Source organism: Octopus sinensis, linkage group LG2 (assembly GCF_006345805.1).
Source record: "Octopus sinensis linkage group LG2, ASM634580v1, whole genome shotgun sequence".
NCBI lineage: Eukaryota > Metazoa > Mollusca > Cephalopoda > Octopoda > Octopodidae > Octopus > Octopus sinensis.
Genome location: NC_042998.1, coordinates 121,871,541 through 121,879,040, shown reverse-complemented (window position 1 = coordinate 121,879,040; position 7,500 = coordinate 121,871,541). Strand labels below are relative to the sequence as shown.

The following is a 7,500-nucleotide window of genomic DNA, read 5'->3' as shown; positions in this document are numbered from 1 at the left end:
ACTTAGCAGTTCAGCAAAAAAGAATAACAATAATTTTCAGGCTTAAAACCTAAGTACTGTGGTCAGTCTGTTTGACTGAACTATTCAAGGTAGGGCTCCAGCATGGCCACAGTTTTATGGCTGAAACAAGTAGAAAATATATTTCCACTCTGTCCCAAGTATTGAGTTCCCTATCGCATAATGCTTGCACCATGTATAATGTATACATGTATATATTTTCATATTCTCATATTACAATGTGTGTGTGTACACACACATATATATATATGTATGTATATATATAGATATAGATAGATAGATAGATAGATAGATAGATAGATAGATAGATAGGTGTGAGTGTGTGTGTGTGTAGGATCATGAAAAAGAGAAAAGGAAAATGGTGGCCGTTATAACATGATAAATTTGTTGTATGAATAAATGTTGTATGTTTTAAACATGTGATAGTATTTGATGTTAATAATAAATGGAGCATAAAACTTGAAATAGCTAGAAATAGTGTAAAAGTGTATTAGTAGCACACTTTGAATATATACCACTTGATCATGAAAGCATTAAAATTTACTCTGAATAATTGCAGCATCTTTTATGAGAATATCATTTGTGGTGTTTGATAATCTCTTGTGCTTTTATCACCTTCTGACCTTTGCTTCTATGGTAACCTAAAGCATGACTGGTACCACTACAATGCCTATTGTCAAGCCATTAACTATAATATTCTTTATAAGAACAAAAGGCATAAAGGATATTGTAATAATCATCATAGTTTGGGAGGGGGGTTGTTTTTTGTTTTGGGATTTTGTTGGATTTTTTTAATGTTATATTCACAGTAGATTGTTTCTTTGCTGTTCTGACTTTCATTGTCTTCTGAGAGCTTGATACCAATTTTATAGGAACCAACTTTGCCTGAAAATTGTCTCCTTTATTGTCTTTATGCACTGTCTGCTTTTAATTCATTTCTTTTAAAATTGATAATTTTCTAGCATGTTTTTAGAAATTTTTCTCTGAAGTGGGGAAATTAAGAAACACAAGTGTCTATCAGGAGAATACAGGAATTTTTTTTTTAAATATTCAACAACTATGACAAGCTTTTACAATTCAGTCTCTTAACCTTTCTATATTTTAAAGGATTACACTATTACCATTTCTTTCAATTTCTGTAAGTACATTCAAATCATCATCTTCATCATCATCATCATCATCATTTGAAGTAACTGGAATCTTACACAGTGTATTGTCATCATCATTAACAACAGTAGCTCCAAAGGATAATTACTAAATATTTCAAGAAAATAGTCATGTACTACACTTTTCCCTTATGTATGAACAACAAACAGTTATAAACCTCAAAAACCAGGACTCAGTCTTTAATGATCTCTTATGAAAGACCTCTATATATGTATGTACATGTGTGTGTGTGCGTGCATGCATGAGTGCACACATATATTTAAACACATACGCACATCATATTCATCACTATCATCATCATTAAATTTACATCTAGCAGGGATGAACTAGTTATCATGAACTGAGTCAGTTCTTATTCAGAGTTACTACTTTGTAAATAGGTAAGGGATCACGTTCCATTTTTGGCATGGTTTATACAACTAGATGCCTTTTTTTTTTGTCAGCTACTTTACAGAATGAACTTGGTATATCTTATTGTGGAACAAGCACTATTGGGATTGTCTATCTTTAGGACGACTGAAGAGTCTATCACCTGTGTTATCTCCATTCTGTCACTAAACACCTACTAGAGCTACTAGAGCATACTTCATGCATTTTATCATGGCACCAGCATTAGAGAGGTTGTCTAGCCTCAGCAGGACTAAAGAATCCCCTCTATCCTATGTTACCTATGTTCATTCATTCATCACCACCAGAGTGACTGAAAGACCAAGACCAAGAGTTTCATGCACTGGCACTGATTAAACTCAAGTTTGATAAGTTTGATCTCAAGTTACTTCTTCTAAATATTAATTAAATATATATATATATATATATATATATATATATATATATATATATACCTTACAAAATAAGGGCAAAAGAAAAATACTAATGCCAAATATGCCATATTTGGCATTAGAATTTTTCTTTTGCTCTTATTTTGTAAGTTATTTATAAATTTAACCTTTAAAGGTATTTTTTGATATGCTGGCCATTGATAAATTTTTTTTTCGAAAAAAATTTTATCCTACATTAGTTGTATATATATATATGAAACAAGGAATCCTCTTTAGCAACAGATAGTACTTCAATTTACTAGTTTCCTGTTCCCTACAGAGCTCAAATATGATACATATTAGAGTTTTGCTAACATACCTGATACAGTTTTGCTACTGTACACAAGCATCCTAGACTGCATCTAGCTGATTGGCAAAGGTTCACTCACCAACAACAGGCTTACAGACATTCTGTTTCTTCTCCTTATTTCTGTGGCTAAGATAATGGCTTCTTCTCTTCTGAAGTAGTAAGCTGCATACCACCTCCACCCAAATCCACAGTAATAATTACTTTTATTGGTCACAAGGGGCCATGATAGTACAAAGGCAGAATACAAAGGAAAACAACAAACAAGTAGTGAAGGATTTATATCAAGTAACATTATAACATTAAAACTGCATTAATAAATAGATAATAAGGATGATGATAATCATCATCATTATTATCCTAATAACAATAATAATAATAATAATAATGATAATGATAATAATAATAATTATGATTATAATAATTGGCTACTCGGCCTGAAGAAAATTCTAACTGGGCCCCACATGCAAGATCATGCGCTATTTATCTTGGTATGAAATCATCATTTTGTGCACATACAGTTGTGATTCTTGTGCTTGATGTACCCTTATCAGACAGGTAGTCATGATGTGTATACTGGGCTTTGTATATTTGTAGCCCAGTGTCACTTTGATGGCATGCATTGCTCTTTCACTCAATAATAATAATAATTTTTTTTTCTATTATACATGCAAGGCCTGAAATTTTGGAGGGAGAGATTAGTCAATTACATTAACACCAGTATTTGACTGGTACTTATTTTATCGACCCTGAAAGGATGAAAGGCAAAGTCAACCTTGGTGGAATTTGAACTCAGAACATAAAAACACATGAAATGCTGCTTAGCATTTTATCTGGCATAATAGCAATTCTGCCAGCTCACCACCTTAATAATAATAATAAAAATTATATTGATTTTTTTGGCACAAGGCTAGTAATTCTGAGGAAGGGGTAAGTTGATTGCATCAACCCCATTGTTCAACTGGTACTCATTTTATCAATCCCGAAAGGATGAATGGTAAAGTCAACTTTGACGGAATTTGAACTCAGAACATAATGACAGACGAAATGTCACTAAGCATCTAGCCCAACATACTAACAATTCTACCATCTTGCCACATTATTATTATTATTATTATTATTATTATTATTATTATTAATAATAATAATAATAATAATAATAATAATAATAATAATTCTTTCTACTAAAGGTACAAGGCCTGAAATTTTGAGGGAGGGGACTAGTCAATTACATCAACCCCAGTGTCTCACTGGTACTTAATTTATCGACCTTAAAAGGATGAAAGGCAGAGTCAACCTCGGCAGAATAATAATAATGATGATGATGATAATAATAATAATAATACCAAAGACTCGCTGGTAATTTATTTTATTGACCCCCATAGAGATGGAAGGCAAAGTTTACATTGACAGTATCTGAATTCATGACATAAAGAGATGTAACTACCTGGTGCAGTGTAGTTGGTACTAATGCTGTACCAATTCTCCAAATTGATATAAGAAAAGCTACAGCTTTCTTATTATTTTCACCGCTATTTCTCTTGGCTCACATAATCTACAATGGTCTGCAATTAAGTGTTTCTCAATGCCTGGGTAACACATCTTTTCTGCGACACATTGACTAACACCATTGGTGCCTGGTGGGTAAGGTGGTTTCATTTTGTTTTCTTTTCTTTTCTTTTTCATTTGTTTGGTTGTTACTACTTGATTTATTTATTTTTTGCACTGGTTTGCTTTTAGTAAACTTTCCTATTAAAACTTTACTATTATTATTTGAGAAATATTTTAATTTAAAAAAAAATTTAATGCATATTGAATATGGTGATTGGTGTGTGTGTGTGTGGAGAGATTTTTCTTTTTTCCTCCTTCTTTCAATTTTGAGATTTTTCAAACTTTTTAATTAAATGTTATGTCATATTTGAATGCTGGGAAGTTTCACATGCTGATAAATGATGATGTCCACTTCCATGATGGCAAAGTAAAAACAGGAGTAGCAGTGATAGTAAAGGAGGTGGTAATGGCAGTTATGTTGTTGTTGGTCATGGTGGTGAGGATGATGACAACAGCAGTGCCAATGGTAGCAGTAGTAGTGGTGCTGGTGCTGGTGCTGGTTGATTGGTTGGATAGTTGGTTGGTGGTGATTGTGGTGTTGCAAGTAAGGGTGGTATTTGTGAAAATAGCTTCTAAAATATTTCTTTTGTTAAAATTCAAAGAACAGGAGACATTCTTTGAACTAATCATGCATATTCTGCGGGAAAGCTTGGATAGTTTTGATTTTCTAAAGAATCTCATTATGTTTCTTAATAAATGACCTGTCAATCCCAGAGTGTGTTCTTTTAAAATTCTCATTACTAATCTTTTTTCTTTCTTTCTTTTTTTTCTTTTTTTTTTTTGCTGTGGTTGTTTTTCTTGTAAATTACATTTTCATTAATATTAATCATTTAATTTACTATTTTAGATGAATGAAGTGTTTGGTTAGATTCCTAGTCAGCTTTAGAACAAAGGTGCATTGTGGTGTGTTGTGGGAAAAGGCTAAGTTTTGGTTACATTCCTGTTAGGATTATTTTCACAGTATGTACAATATCAGTTCCTGACTTAGGCATCAGCCCATCAGTTATTTGGGGAGTTGGAGTAACTTAAAATCATACCCACAAACTACTGATGTATATATTATCAAATGACCTACATGTCTCTCCACCTTTCATCACCCATGTTGTATCTACTCCTTCACTGGCCCTGCAGTAACAGCTATGTCAAGTTGTTCCTCCCTATAACGTCAGTGGCTCTAGAATCTTTTTCCCTGCTCTTGTCTTTCCTCCCAATGTTCACCTACAGCAATTTAATTGGAATATTGACGGAATCAACCATATCAATCTTCAAATCTTCAGTACTAATGAGCACTGTCTCTTCTTTCAGTCTCAACAAATAAAGAAAATAATAAAAGACTTGATGGCATGAAACAAAAAGTTAATTCTAACAGGATTTGAACTCAGAATTTTGGGAGATTAAACTAAATATTATTAGCCTAACAGTTTACAAGTTGTACCAAATCACTACCTTAGATTACAGGCCTTTCTTGTCACCCAAACAGGTACACCTGACCCCAATTTACAGTTATTATATTCCTTCTGAATTTCACATTTTCAGTTTCCCTATCTCATACACACACAGACATACATTCAGAGACATAGACACTCACACACACACACACACACACACACACACACACATAAATGTTTTCTATTCCATCTGACTAATACATCCATCTTTTCTGCCTCCATCCAAAATGTTCACCACTTCGCTCTACAAAATCCCCCATTGCAACAAAGATTTATTGCCTTTTTACTCACTTCCAATGTAACTACATCTACTGTGATCATTATACATCTATGGAGGAAATGGGAAAAATATACCAACTCAAGGATCTGTCCCATGCTCTTAACAATTCTGCCAGTCCATCATGCTACATTGGTATTTTATTGACCCTAGAAGACTGAAAAGCTTAGTTGACCTCAGCAAGATTTGGACTTTGAATGCAAAGTGTTGCAATATATGGTGAAAAGTATTTCATCCAAGACTAGCAGCTATACCAAACCCCTCTATATATTAGTGTTATTAAGTCATGACCGGCATCACTGAGAGCCAAAAATTATTTTCTAGGAGAACTGAAGAGTTTTCAAGAATTAGATACTTTTTTTATATATATATATTTTGCAAAATCATTTGAGATTTTTATATTTTTTGTTGGTTTGGTTGCTGTGTCTTTCATTCATTCTCTGCTCTCTTCTTTTGTATTTCCTCTACCTTAATGTAGTTCCACTTTTTCTTTCATTTGAAACATAAAAGGAAAGGGAAATAAAAGAAAATTATTTATGTATAATTATTTTTCTTCAGAATTCTCTTTTGTAATTGTAAGTTCTATTTTATTTTGGATTTCTGTTGTGTCTTTGTTGTGCATCTGATTGTATGTGTATGTGTGCACGTGTATGTGTTTTGATTTGTTTTTGTTTGTTTTTTAACTTTGAATTTCTTATTCAATCTTTAACCTTTTGCAACAACATCATGTAATTCAAACATTACAAAATAATATCATTTCGAGGTTTTACAGAGAAAAGTGAAAGACACTTTGTACAGAAAACATTTTCAATTGAGATAGCATATTGTGTAGGTGTTATGCAAGTCTTAGAGCACAAATCAAAAAAATTAATAAATAAATAAATGAATAAACTGAAAAAAGCAAAAAATAAAAAATGAAATAACATCCTTAATCTTTTGGGTTTAAAAAACTGTATTTCCTTCTGAGTGATATTTTACTACTAAATCTACTTCAATATATACAAAAGTATTTATCTGGGTTTTTTTTTTTGGGGGGGGGTTCAAATTTTTTTATATCATTTTTCTTAGGTTGTATTTTTTAAGCTTTTTCCTTTCTTTATGTATATATATATATATATATATATATACATACATACACACACACATATGTATATATACAGACATACACACACACACAGATATATATATATATATACACACACGCACATACATATATCTATATGTATGTATATATAATCAATTGCTTGCATTGGAATTTTCAAACAATTAAATCTACAACTATTCTATTTTGTTTTTTTTTTTCCTGCTGTCGTATTTTTTATATTTTTTTATTTAAATGTAATCTCTCAAAGAAATAAATGTGAATTTAAGTTCTTTGAGCTTTACAGAATATTTTCATATCTCTTTTAATGCTTGTGTGTGTGTGTGTGTGTGTGTGTGTGTGTGTGTGTGTATTGTATTTATGTATGTGTTTATTGTTCTTCCTCCTCTCTCTCTCCCTTTATGTGTGTGTGTGTGTGTATATATAATATATACATATATATATATATATATATATACACATATATATATATATATATATATATTATATATATATATATATATATATATATATATATAATATATATGCACACTCACACACACACATATTCTCTTCATAAGTAGTATATTATGTTAGATAATGTATTTAAAATAAATCATATTCCATTTTGAATGGGTGGGATGATCAGAAAAAATAGGGGATAGAGTGGGGAAGAGAGAGCCAGGGAGCAAGTACTGTAAGCTAATAAAGAGAGAAAAGAAGGGAGGGATGGAAGGAGTGGAATCTGGGAGTAGAAAATAATGTTCTGTATA

General features: G+C 31.6%; 1 protein-coding gene across 1 annotated transcript in view; it reads left to right on the top strand.

Annotated features, from left to right (window-relative positions):
- Positions 1-7,500, top strand: part of LOC115232534 (mannosyl-oligosaccharide glucosidase-like) — a 382,449-nt gene that overhangs the window by 334,748 nt on the left and 40,201 nt on the right. The window lies entirely within an intron of this gene.